General features: G+C 35.7%; 1 protein-coding gene across 7 annotated transcripts in view; it reads left to right on the top strand.

The window, feature by feature from the left end:
* LOC134212145 (protein numb) overlaps positions 1–13,267 on the top strand; it is a 248,052-nt gene that overhangs the window by 206,675 nt on the left and 28,110 nt on the right. Inside the window, exon 1 of one of the 7 annotated variants that reach the window (XM_062689741.1) lies at positions 10,588–10,936. The exons of the other annotated variants lie outside the window; for them this stretch is intronic. The gene's annotated coding sequence lies outside the window, so the exon portion shown is untranslated. Of the gene's footprint in view, positions 1–10,587; positions 10,937–13,267 lie in introns of those variants that run through there. 7 annotated transcript variants of the gene reach the window in all.

Below are 13,267 nucleotides of genomic sequence, written 5' to 3' on the forward strand. Positions count from 1 at the left end.
GATAACGCTCTGCCGAGGCGGTCGAGTTGTTGTTGTTGTTGTAATGTGCTCCGCTGTTCCTACTTTGGTGCATTCAGTTATGTGATGTGGTGGGAGACAAACAAACGAATCGAAAAAATACACCCACTTTGGTGGGAGTTCGACTGCTACTGACTGACTGGTTTGGCCGGGTGAGTAAAGGGTGGCTTGGCAAAGGTACGCAGTGACCGGTTATTGGTGATTAGGTTCTATTTCTGGAAACCATTTCAACCTTGGGATATGACGATTAGAGAATGCACGCTTGAGTGTTGTTTTACTGTGACGGCTAACTTGGCTATGGACGAGGGTTACAGAATGCATCAATACTCAACAGCCTTCTCCATCACTTTCTACTTTAAATCGCTTGTTATTGCCGTCAAGTTGACGCGAAAACATTACTTTGAGGTACACCGGGGTAAGTTGAAATGCGGGGTAAGTTGAAACGGAAGCTGTAATTTAGACCAGACATGACTGAATGTTCTGGTATATTCAGCAAACTACTCCCCTAAACGCACCATCTGACTGTCATTCCCGGAAGACTGCAGCTTCTAAAGCACTCCCTGCCTTTGTTCACTTTTCGCCCTTGGCAAAATTTAAATTTTAAATTATTTTTGACGTACCCAGAGACCGAGGAAACCTCTGCATCTTCGTGAGCGTCACGGGAAAGGAATAGTAAGTTAGATGAGAAGATAATCTATAGGAAGTAGCCTTGAAAAGCGATTAAAAATTATTCTGTCGACGTTATGTCTAAGCAAATTGTTCTGCGTCCGATTGAAAACAAGAACAAACGCTCACTCTGTTCCGTATAAGCCCACATTTCTGAAAATAAATTCAATAAATTTCTGTCCCTCCCTTCTTTTTCCAAGAATACCTACAATCTCTGCTTAAGAAAAGGATGAGGAGGAATGATGTTTAAACTACATGGTCTACTTTTGAGATTCTTTATCTACGTTTTCTCATAGTGTGCACATATTCAAGAAAAAATTAAAACACGAAGCATGTAAAAATTTCGAAAGCTCTCCCTTTTTATTTCCCCAGCACGGCAATATAAGCTTGTGCCTGTATAATGCGCAGTGTTTCAACTTGCCCGATATGCGGGGCAAGTTGAAACGATGCACAAGAAAAAAAAAATATTTCTCTGTACCAAATATTTTTGAATAATTTCGGTAAGGTTTCTTATTTAGTGTGTAATCTTTGGTTCAAACTAGTATTCAAACGGATTCAAAATTTATCAAAGGGTGATTTTTTTATCACACAACTTTGTAAAAAACGTTCCAAATTCTTGCACAGATCGCATCCCACACACCGCTGAAGTAATGAACTGGGTTTTATCACATTTATTCAGACCCCCTTTTCAGATCCAATATTTTTGTTGGTAAAAGAAATGCCCCAACTTACCATAAAACATTTTATTGTTTACCTTACCATAAAACATTTTATTAAACAAATCATTGAAGGTGGAAAAGTATTAAACAGCATTTTAATGAAGGTTTAATCAATCAGCGATTTCATGAAAAAAGAAAAGAGTCGAAGAAAAACGAGCAATGGGTAATGTTTTCAACATAACCGCGAGTAGACGTAGGACTTGTATAAACGTAACGTATTTACATTTAACTTCTTACTTTTGCATCCATGGAGTTTGATTATAGGTATTGATATTGGAAACGACATCTTCCATGCTGTGTAGAATTATTAGCAATTTGTTTATCCAACACCTTTGGAAATAAAACTAATTATTAATAAAATTAATAATTAATGTTATTAAAACTAATAATATAATTAGAATTGTTTTGTTTCTACCTATTAGGCTATTATTTACTCAAGCAAATGTAGGTCATTTATATATTTTTTTTATTAATGGAAGTATTTCAAGTTCAAAAATTCTATTTATGAAATTTTCAGACCTGGGCAAAATGTGCTATTTTAGGGGAACTGTCCCGTTTTCCAAACAAAGAAATTTTTCTTCTTCTTATTGGCATGACATCCCCACACTGGGGACAGAACCACCTCGCAGCTTAGTGTTCATTAAGCACTTCCACAGTTATTAACTGCGAGGTTTCTAAGCCAGGTTACCATTTTTGCATTCGTATATCATGAGGCTAACACGATGATACTTTTATGCCCAGGGAAGTCGAGACAATTTCCAAACCGAAGATTTCCTAGACCGGCACCGGGAATCGAGCCCAGCCACCCTCAGCGCGCGTCTTACAGCACAACTAAGGAGGGCCCCCCAAACAAAGAAATACAGCACCAATTTCGTTGCTTCTTTTTGCTAACATGCGTGCTTACTGCTGAAAAAATTCACAACAATAAGAAACAAGTCAAGGAGCAGTAACCCAACTAAAATAGAGGAGGTACTGCTAATACGTCAACGAAAAATTATTCAATGTTTTGATTCCAAACTCTACGTCAAGTTTAATAAGACTACGTCAAGTTTATTAATACAATTTCTCAGAAAATGCAAAAGTTTATTTAAATATTCTATTGGAAATTATGTTTTAAAACATTTACAAGTAATATGGCGAAATTTTCCAATCTAAAATGGATATTAACACTATTGCTGATTGTGCATCTTTAATTGTTAATGCCTTCTGCAAACAAATGAAAGTAATTATTTTAATCAAATTTTTATTTTCATCGGTGTAGTTGATTTTGTTTGCTGGGGAATCAGAACTGTATGTACGTGTCGTTTAGTACCAAGCACAACTTAACAAATGGTCAGTCATATGACATGACCCGTACCCATCTTGGGATCATGAGGATTATGAAACCAATCACCTGGATGAGCAGATCAAATCTCTCTAATTTTCTTCTTCTTCATCCACCACCGCTGCCCTCTCTGTCTCAGCCATCATCGGCCTCTAGCCTCCGTGCGATACGATGGGCGATTGCATCCATCGCAACCGACACCACTGCATCCGACCATCATCAAGCACAGAATGACAAAAAATGCGCCCCACTTTCATGCATATTCACAGACCCACCAGTTCTACCGCATGCTGTCGCTGTGTAGGTAAACAGCAAACGAACGAACGAAACGAAAAATACGCGAGCAAAAATCACGTCAGTACGCGCTGCTGTCACAAATTGTAATGAATCGCACACGGCAGACACTGCTTCTTTTATACACAAAGAAAATCTTCCGATAGACCTGAAGGCCCGTGACATATCGCATTCTGATGTCCGTGTTAGGAACGCACGGGATTGGTTACATATGAAATTTTTACTGGATTTGACAAGAATTGAAATTTTCAATAGCTTATCGTTAATAATCTTAAGTTTCAATGAATTACGCAAATTGCTGGAGAGTGTCCGAGTCGATTGATATATAAATCTTAAAAATTCATTGAAAGATAAAGGCGCTAGTAACGTTCAAAATCTACCCTTCCAGCGTAACGCTCTCGATTTCCAAAAATCTAAATGACACCCAGTATAGTAAAGAAAGACGTAAGTCCTACGTCAATATGTTCTCCGATTTTGCTCAAAATATGTATGAATGATCTCTACCGAAAATAGCTAGATACGTTTTTTTTTATTTTCGGTCTTAGAGTAGACATTAATCAGACTAGGGTGGTAAAAAAAACGGCGTTTGAAAAAGAATCAAATCGTCATAACTTTCAAACCAATGGACCAATTTGCAACCTTTTGGCACGAATGAAAAGATTTTCAGTTACAGATTAAAAAAATTCTCTCCCTTACTTGATATTGAAGGGACCATCGAGTTAGGGAGGTATCGAGATAGAGAACACATATTTTTCTTCCCAAATATCAAACACTTTTCATAACATGTAGAAATATGGTTTAGGGTCATTTGACAGAATGCCATTTGGCTGAATGCCGTTTGGCCGAATAGTTAAAATTGATTTCCTTATTAAGTGAAGTGAGGAGTGAGATGTTCAAAATAAATACTGAAAAGTGAGAAATGAAATGTTCGGAATGTTCTCATTTCTCACTTTATGCCTTTCACTTCTCATTTCGCAGCTTTACTTAAAATTTTCACTACTATTTTCTCAAGGAAAGCAGGAAGATAGAAGATGGAATGATGAGAAGGAATAAAGATTAAGTTGAGAAAATTCAAATTTTCACCTCACTTTTCACTTCTCACTATGTGGTCCTCTTACTTCTCAGTACTCACTTCACTTCTCACTTTCACTACTTTTTCGTACTTTTCATTTTTAACCATTCACGTTGCACTTCTCTCTTCCCACTTCTTTCTTTTCACTTCGCACTTCTCACTTCGAATTTCTAACTTCTCACTTTTCACTGCTCGATCCTTACTTCTTCACCTCTCACTTCTCAAACTTTACACTTCTAACTCATGATCTCCCACTTTTCACTTCTTAATTCTTACTTCTCATTTCACACTTCTTTCTTCTCACTTCTCACTTTTCACAATTTACTTTTCACTTTTTGCTTTTCTTATCTCACTTTTCATTTCTCACATATCACTTCACAATTCTCACTTCGAATTTGTCACTTCTCATTTCTGATCTTTAACTTCTTATTTCTCACTTCTGACTTCTTGCTTTTAACTTTCACTTCCCACTTTTCACTTCTCACTCCTCATTCCACAGTTCTCGCTTTTCAAATTTCTCATTCCTAACTTTTCACTTTTCACTACTCAATTCTTACTTCTCACTTCTCACTTTTTACTTCTCACTTCTCAATGTTTACTTCATTTTTCTTACTTCTCACTTTTCACGATTTACTTTTCTTTTCCCACTTTTAATTTCTTACTTCTCACTTCATACTTCTCACTTCGAATTTGTCACTTTTCACTGATAATTGTCACTTTTTACTTTTCACTTATCGCTTTTCACTATTCCTTCCTATACTATGAGATGCGCTTACCACTTCTCATTTTTCACTTTTCACTTTCCACTTCTCACTTCTCAAGTTTCACTTCTAACTTCTCACTTTTCACTTCGCAAATCTTACTTCTCACTTTTCACTTTTCACTTATCACTTTTCACTTTTCACTATTCACTTCCTACTTCCTATTATGAGATGTGCGAAATATCTCATTCCTCACTTCTCGCTGCACACTTCATGTAATTCTTACTACTCGTTACTTACAATATAAGTTTTTTTAGCTTTTCGGTCAAACGGCTTTCGGCTTAATGGCCCGACATCGTATATATTGTGCTTTGGGAAATTACTTCGACTTAGAGAATATCGAGTAAGGGAGGTATCGACTTACGAAGGTAACGCAGTATGCGAAATTCAAGGGACTTTGAATTTCATCTAGTAAGAGAAAATATCGAGTTACAGAACATCGTTTAAAGAAATAAGTAAGGTTTAAGATGTTTTAATAATCAAAATATCTGTTTTTTTCATTTTCAACCTTTTGAATCGCAACGACTGTTTTTTAATGTTAAAATGAAAATTCAAACGTTTTTACACATACAGTCAACAAATTGGAGAGGTCCACCAAGCCGTTTTTTTAGCTACATTTCATAAACGTGGTTATTTTTTTTAATTCCTAAAGATTAACAATTTAGAAAAAAATAATGATTTAAGTATCGTCTAAAATCTTCATCCACAATTCCCAAATTATAAAAAAAATCGACAAGAAATGTCAAGAAGTATCGCAAAGAATTAATCTACTGTTTTAAATTTGTTGTTCAAACCGACAAAAATTTCGAAGGAAATTATCAAGAATTGTCAAAATATTCATCAAATTTTGTCAAAATATATAAGTTTTCGTTAAAAATGTGAAAAAGAACGTCAACAAAAATTTGTGAATATCGTCAGAAAAATTCATTTCAAAGTTCAATGAACAACGCTAAAATTTCAAATGTCTCACACATATATTCAAGAATTTTTAAAACTTCGTCGTGAAATGTCAAAATTTGTATGAAAAAATGCGAAAAAGCTCCAAAATACCTAGGGTAAATGATCCAATACTGGAGGAACTAAGCACGTTCCATCAATATTCATTATCCCAGAATAATAACAAATCTAATTCCACTAACCTTTGATATGTATCCAAAGGCTCTTCGCTTCCAAACAGTAAAAAAATGCTTCCGTTTCAAAAATATATATATATATATATATATATATATATAAACCTTGAAACTATAACTTCAATTATTGGTACAGTGTTCCAATAGTTGCGATATTTTGTAATCTTTGTTCCTATAGTTGCGAATCCCATTATTTTCTTACGGGACTCGCAACTATAGGAACACTACCGCAACTATTGGTGCACAGACGAAAAAATATTAAGGTATTTTGAGGATATTTACCAAATTAAAAGAGCTAGCCAAGATGTTTTGGTTCGGTTCGGGTACTGATTGATTAACTAATTGATTGATAATGTGGGTTGCTGCGTTTGATTTGAAAATTTTGAGCATACCATACAACCGCAACTATAGGAACACTCACGACTATCGGAACTTTTACCCTATACAAATGTAAATTTTTCAAAAAACCGCCAAAAAAATTAAGAAAATCTATTTTGTCCAAGCATATTCAATGACATTTGATTCCGACAAATGATTAAAAAATATCTCAGAAATTTCAAATTTATCAACTTGTGTAAAGAAATTGCAAAAAATCTCATTTGTAAACATCATAAAATAAAAAAAAAGTACAAAAACTCAGATTGATCCACCTAGCAGTGATGATGCCTTTCTCGTGCATTATGAAGTATATTGAAAAAATAACATTAGAAAGGTCAAAAAAGCTTTTTTTTCCAAGGGTGGACTCTTGGGAAAAAACAATGATTTTTCAATAATTCCGAAATGCAACGTCCGGTCGGGCAAATTTTCAATAGCAAACAATGGGACCGCATTACCCGTCGAATGCAACTTGTTTTGAGTAAATCGGATGATGCTAAGTTCCAAAAGTGTGTCTACAAAATTTGTACACATACACACATACACACACTCACATACATACACACATGCAGACATAACCTCGGTTCGTCGAGCTGAGTCGATCGGTATATAACACTATGTGACTCCGGGCCTTCTATCAAAAGTTCTTTTTTGGAGCAATCATATAGCCTTTCGCTTTGTCGTAGAAGAAAGGCAAAAAATGTCAAAATGTAAAGAACAATCGTTCAAAAATGTTTCAGCTATCGCCTGAATTAGAAAAAAATGTAACTTTTTTTAAACTCGTTGGAATTTTAGGAAGTTTGAAAATGCGGTCAAAAAATTTTAAAATTGCTTCGAAAAATTTAAAAAACTTTATTTAAAAATGTCAAGACAAATCACAATAAAAAAAAAATCAGACCTTCGTTTTTTTGAAAATTTCGTCGAAAAATGTTGAAATTCACCTATCAAAGTATTTACTTTTCACAATTTTTTTTTTCAAGAATTCGATTTTTAAATTTGAATCAAGCTTCGTCGAAAAAAATACTTGAGGAGATTTCTTGAATTTTGTCGAATTTTTCAATTCGAATTGAAAAAATTAAAAGTGTGTCAATGAACGCCAAAAATTTCAATAAAAATCGTTAACAAATTCGAACGAAATGTCAATCAGTGTAAATTCGTTCAAATTCGTCAATTTTATTTTGAAAATATTAAAAATCAATATTAATTGAAAAATCATCATCATTGATGGAAATCATCTAACAAAAATTAAAAAAAATCTAAAAGTTGTTTTGTCGAAAAATGTCAAATTCCATCTGAATCTTCTAAAACAGAAAATATAGAGAATAAAATGTCGTAAAATGTAAAAAAATATGTTTTTCATATTTATTTGTTTATTTGTTTATTTATAATTCATCTGACATTGAACAGTCTTAAAAACACAGAACCTAATTTAAGCTAATATTCATGTTATTCATCATGAATATTAGCTTAAATTAGGTTCTGTGTTTTTAATCGATTCACAAACTGGGATGTGGAAATTCCGAAATCGAATGCAGCTTCAATCGATGAAAACAAACGAATCATGGTGCATATGGGCTGGTTATAACCAAATAGAGTGCGATGAAATCCAGTGTGCAGCAATGTCCGCTGTCTCAGCATTCTTCCAGGTACGCGGAATCCAATCAACGAAAGGAGATGGGAGCAATCGATTTCTCCATTCAGCAACTTAACAATAAAAGTAGCCTGCTGAATTTTCCGTCGCCGATCCAAGGTATCAAGACCAAGCAATTGGCATCGTTCGGGATAGGCAGGAAGATTCGCGGGGTCCCGCCACGGAAGATGTCTCAATGCGAGCCTGATGAATCGTTTTTGGATACGCTCGATTCTCAGATTCCATGTTACGTCGTTTGGCGCCCATACAATGGATGAGCTTTCGAGAATTGGCCTTACAAGGGAGCAATACAGTGCCTTTAGACAATGTGGATCAGTGAATTCCTTTGCAATTTTAGTCACAAAGCCAAGTTGACGATTGGCTTTGGAGATGATCGACGCATAATGGGCGTGAAAACTGAGCTTTGAATCCAATACAACGCCAAGATCTGTTATGTGGTCCAATCTCTTGAGGCAGCAGTTATCGATGAAGTAATCAAATATTATCGGATCCTTAGAGCGATGGAAAGTCATCACAGCACATTTTGGAACGCTGATCACAAGCTTATTTTCTTGACACCAGATATTGTCCGAAATATTATTAAACATTTCCTCAAAAACGTTCAAAAACGTTCGTAAAGTGCCAGAACCTTAGTCGAAAAATATCAAAAATTTCAAAAGTACTTTAAATAATGAAAAACAATAAAAAAAAGTGCATCGTCAATAAATACCATTTGTTTCTGATATGTCGTAGTAAAATTATAAAAGAATTCGGCGGAAAATATCAAAAAAATTGTTGAATAGTGAGAAAAAAGTCGATGAAAAACGTAAAAAAATATTTAAATAAAAATATTTAAAGTCCGAGCATATTGTTGAAAATATTAAAAAAATATTCAAGAATGAAATAAAAATAATTTTTCATCAAAACTCATATTCCTATATGACCCATGCATTGGTAGAGCACGTTGAAAAATTCAAAAATTTGAAAAAAATTGACATTTATCAATTAGCTTCGTGCGAGATTCGTCCATAATTTCAATAATTTTGCGAAGAATTTATAAAAAATAAAACGTCAAAATATTGGTTAAGAAATATTTAAATTTTCATCATAATTTTTTTTTATCAAAAATTAAGAAAAAAAATATCGTTTGCAGTTTGAGTTACAATATTTTTAAGCAGTTAAAAAAATGCTTCGAAAAATCTAAAAAAAAATCGACTAGAAGCGTCAAACATTACAAGGTAGCATGTCAATTTTTTTAAATATCCCAAAATTTCAAACCATTCCCAAATATACAAAATACTTCCAAACAATTTCGTCGAGAATTTTGATAAACGTCACATTATTTCTAGAACATTATCGAAAAATATCCAATGTGTCGTCGAAAAACTAAAAAAAAAGTCAATGTCTTGTACAGAATCGTTGTGATTTTCTTATTTTTTTAACCCCACGTCTTAGGTGAGAATAGCCCTTTGTGATTTTTTCTCTTCAATTTTTCTTGTTGACCAGTCGAGACCATCATCAGTTGAATTCAGCAAAAACCGCTAAAGGCAAAAACAATCCATAAGACCGAAAAAACGCCGGTTACACTAGAGGCCAACATCTCTGTATCTTCATAGCTGTCACAGGAAGAAGTTTTCCACCTCTGTAAGCGATACCAAATCTGAATCCCATACCTCGATGGCTCACATATGCCTTTCACGTGGTGACCTTCCTTTCCGCTTGGAGCTGACCTTGGGGTCGTTCCCTAAAGGTACAAACTCAATCAAACCGACAATGAATCATGCAAGAGATTATCCACAACCCGCCAACCCACTGTGTGGCACCTCTGACGTTCCGACGTAGGATATCTCTAAACTAACTCTACCAGTTTTAAATCACGATCTACCTATGGGCCGCACACCTTGAACGCCAAATTCCAAATACCTTCAGTCTGGTTGGTGTTGTTTTGGCCATCAGGTATCGAAGAAAGCGCATGCAACCGTGCTTCGATTCCGTTCCACACCGTATTCGTCCGTTGTTCTTCGCCGGAGAGTTGGTATTGGTACACGATTCCAGCGATCCGCACAGGTAAACTACTCCGCTCGCCCGCTCTGTGGTGGTTGTTATACCTTAATCATCATTCGTTACCGTTATGGAACGCCAACTGGTTTGGTGAGGTGCTCGATGAACGTTTCGGTGCCACCACTACAGCGTTAGCTCGCTGGTTGCCATTTCGATCGGCGAGCAACGACTGCGAGTGTTGTGAGCCAGAAAGAGGTGGATATCAAGAAATGTGGCGTGAGGGTATGTGATAGGGGTAATGAAGTTTAAATTTTGGTCTTTCAAATGTTTTGCTTTTTTTTGTAATTTCCTATCAAATCGTGGAAAATCGGACAATAAATCGTCGGTTTTCAGCATATGATCGACTGACAAATGTATAAGAACTTCAAACAGTAGAAAATCTACCATCTGCGTGTCTCCATGAATTAATAGCACATAATTCTATGTTGAACATTAAAAACCTTAAAATCTTTCGGAATACGACATACCCTTAGTCCGCTGGCCTGGCTCCTCGTCATCATCATAATATCGCCGTTGACGCAGGCAAGCAGGGCCAGGCAGCCAGACAGTCAGTTCAGATATGCCATGCCCGTCACCTCAGTCGGTGATTTCGAGGCTGTTGTCGCGACGCAAACCGTTTCCACATTAACACACCGCCATCAGTTCGATCCATGATGGAAGTCGTTCTGCTGCTCGCCCGCTGGATAGAAAGGAATTTGTCCTGGTGCCCGTGCTGATATGTCAGTTGGATTTCTTACGCTCCACTCGGATAGAAGTGACGTCCGCCGCGAGTACTGGAGGTGACGTTTTTTTCGAGGTGCCGAGCGTGATATTTGGACTAGTGATATCTACAAACAAACGTGATTGATTTGTGTGTTATTTTTTAAGGGAAAATTCTTTCCTCGGAGTAAGTGTCTCGTTTTATGAATGATTCATTGTGAGAATAGTCATAACCTTAACCGAAATGAGGGGGGAGTACGCTCAGAGTGGATTAGAATTTAATTTTCTCACATTACGAGTTGCTGGTCTAGTGCTGGTTCTGAAGAGTAGGGGAAACCCGGTAACCGTTAAGTGCCATCAAATTAGTTTTGGAGTTGTTTATGATTTCCTTCTTTTCGGGAATGTGAAAGTCTAAGCGCCAATGAGGGGCAGAGAAGTGATTTTTTTCGCCGTGGCTTAAAAAGTTACTGAGTCACCTCGCGAAGCGCACGCAACCAACAATCAGAAGTGAGACTAAATCTGAGTGGCGGCAGCTGCAGCGTGACGCGTAGTGCTAAGGCTCACCGGTCTGGAAGCTGTGTGCTGTAGTTGTTCCTGATTTTTTGCCCGTGACAGGGTTTTTTGTGCGCTCAATATCGGGTTACCTCAATATTAAGGGGTGTGATTGGTTCGCTAGTAGGCTGCTTCGCTGTGTATTTACGTACACGCATTTATATTGCTTACGAGGAAAGTGAAAAGTAAATGGTCCTCCCAGGCAAGTGCGGAATGAAGGAATTCCACTGCGTACGGCGTTATATTGAGTGATTTTAAATGGATTGGAACCGGAATGGTGCAGAACGGAAGTTAAAGTCTTTAATACACGGTTTAGTTAATTTAAATGCGTTCTGGGATGCCTACTTGTTACCCACTTTGTAATCAGCAAGAGGATATGCGTTGTGATTTACGACGCTGTTGCGGCAGAAACGGAACCCTGAGCGAATTATTCGTGATTTATAGTGCTGTCTCTGAAGATATTGTGTGGAAAACATTGTCCGCGTGATGTTCTACTTGGCAGAGTGATAGTTAGTCATCGCTGTGACTGTGATTCTTTCCGTACAATGTGGTTTCGCCGAAACGATCAGCTATTGGTGCGATGAATCAGCGTCGATCGGTGCGTCGATTAATGTGATGGGATTTACGAGTTACTTCCATTTGTGTTGAAAAATTTAACCAGTACCAGTCTCGCAATGCAGTTTCCGCGAATAATAATGAACACAATGAAATTTAGGTCGAAGAACGACACAATGAACCGATAAAACCATGTCTTGGTGGCTTCATGTTTGTGGAGCCGAAATCGTCGAATATGCTTTTCTATGGTGCTATTTGTGTTTCATTTTGCTGTAAATGTGTTAAAAAAGAACAAGAAATATCACTCTTCAATTGTTATTCTTATCTCAGATTAGAGTTTTGCAAAACTTACGTTGTATTGGAAACCATTATGCTAACAGTTGTGCCATAATCAGTTCCTATTCAGACCTTACATTGTAGCAGCAAATCTAAGATATTAAGAAAGGAAAGCCCATTAGATACAATATCTTAGTTATTCAGTAAAAAAACATTTTTGGGAAATTGTTTTTCTTATGTCATGCAAAGCTTAAAATAAAAAAAAATAGTATGGGTGTTTACCTTTGTTTGTTTCAGTTTTTGAGATTTGAGCTAGGAAAAACTGTTTTTGCTTGATAATGATTTTTCAATTTTTAAAGAATATGCGATGCAATAAGACCAAATCAAGCGATAAAATGAACTTCATATTTGATTCATTTATAAATTCAACGAACATACAACGAGCTGAAGATGTTTATTGCATTTCTGATATTCAGTAATTGCAAACCGTAATTCCTCTTGCCCACGCATAGACTGTTTTTGGAAACTCAAAATTTAATTTTGAATCTTCAAGATTCAATTTTTCAAGTTGCTTTTGATATTCGTAACCCAATACTAGGAAGGATCGTATTTCACGATTCATTCCTTAATTCTAAGATACCGAAGATGTTTCCAACATTTTTTTTTTAATTTAAATTTTTATTTTGATTTCGAAAATAAAAAAAAACAGTAATGAAATTATTTATTCATGTATAAAAAAATTGTTTTTTAAAGTACATACATATTTTTAAAATTCAAAATGGTTCAAAAATGTATAAATATCTGAGATTTTTCATAAGGGTAAACAAATTAATGCAAGTGGGATTTTGGTCAAGTTTGAGTTGATTATAGCAAAAATTGTTTTGGATTCAGAGCTTTACAACAATAAATTTGTATGATATTTATAATAGATGTGAAAGTTCTTAGAATTTTTTTAACATTCATACAGTTGGTGCAAAACAAATAAATATTGTAAAACTTCGTTGATTATCTTATTTACAGTCGACTCTCTACATCTCGATGTTCTGTATCTCGATATCTCTCTCTATGTCGATGCTTTCTTCGGTCCCTTCAATCAATATAGATTAAATTTTGAGCATTCTACATCTCGATAACC

The sequence above is a fragment of the Armigeres subalbatus genome, chromosome 2, assembly GCF_024139115.2.
Source record: "Armigeres subalbatus isolate Guangzhou_Male chromosome 2, GZ_Asu_2, whole genome shotgun sequence".
Lineage (NCBI taxonomy): Eukaryota > Metazoa > Arthropoda > Insecta > Diptera > Culicidae > Armigeres > Armigeres subalbatus.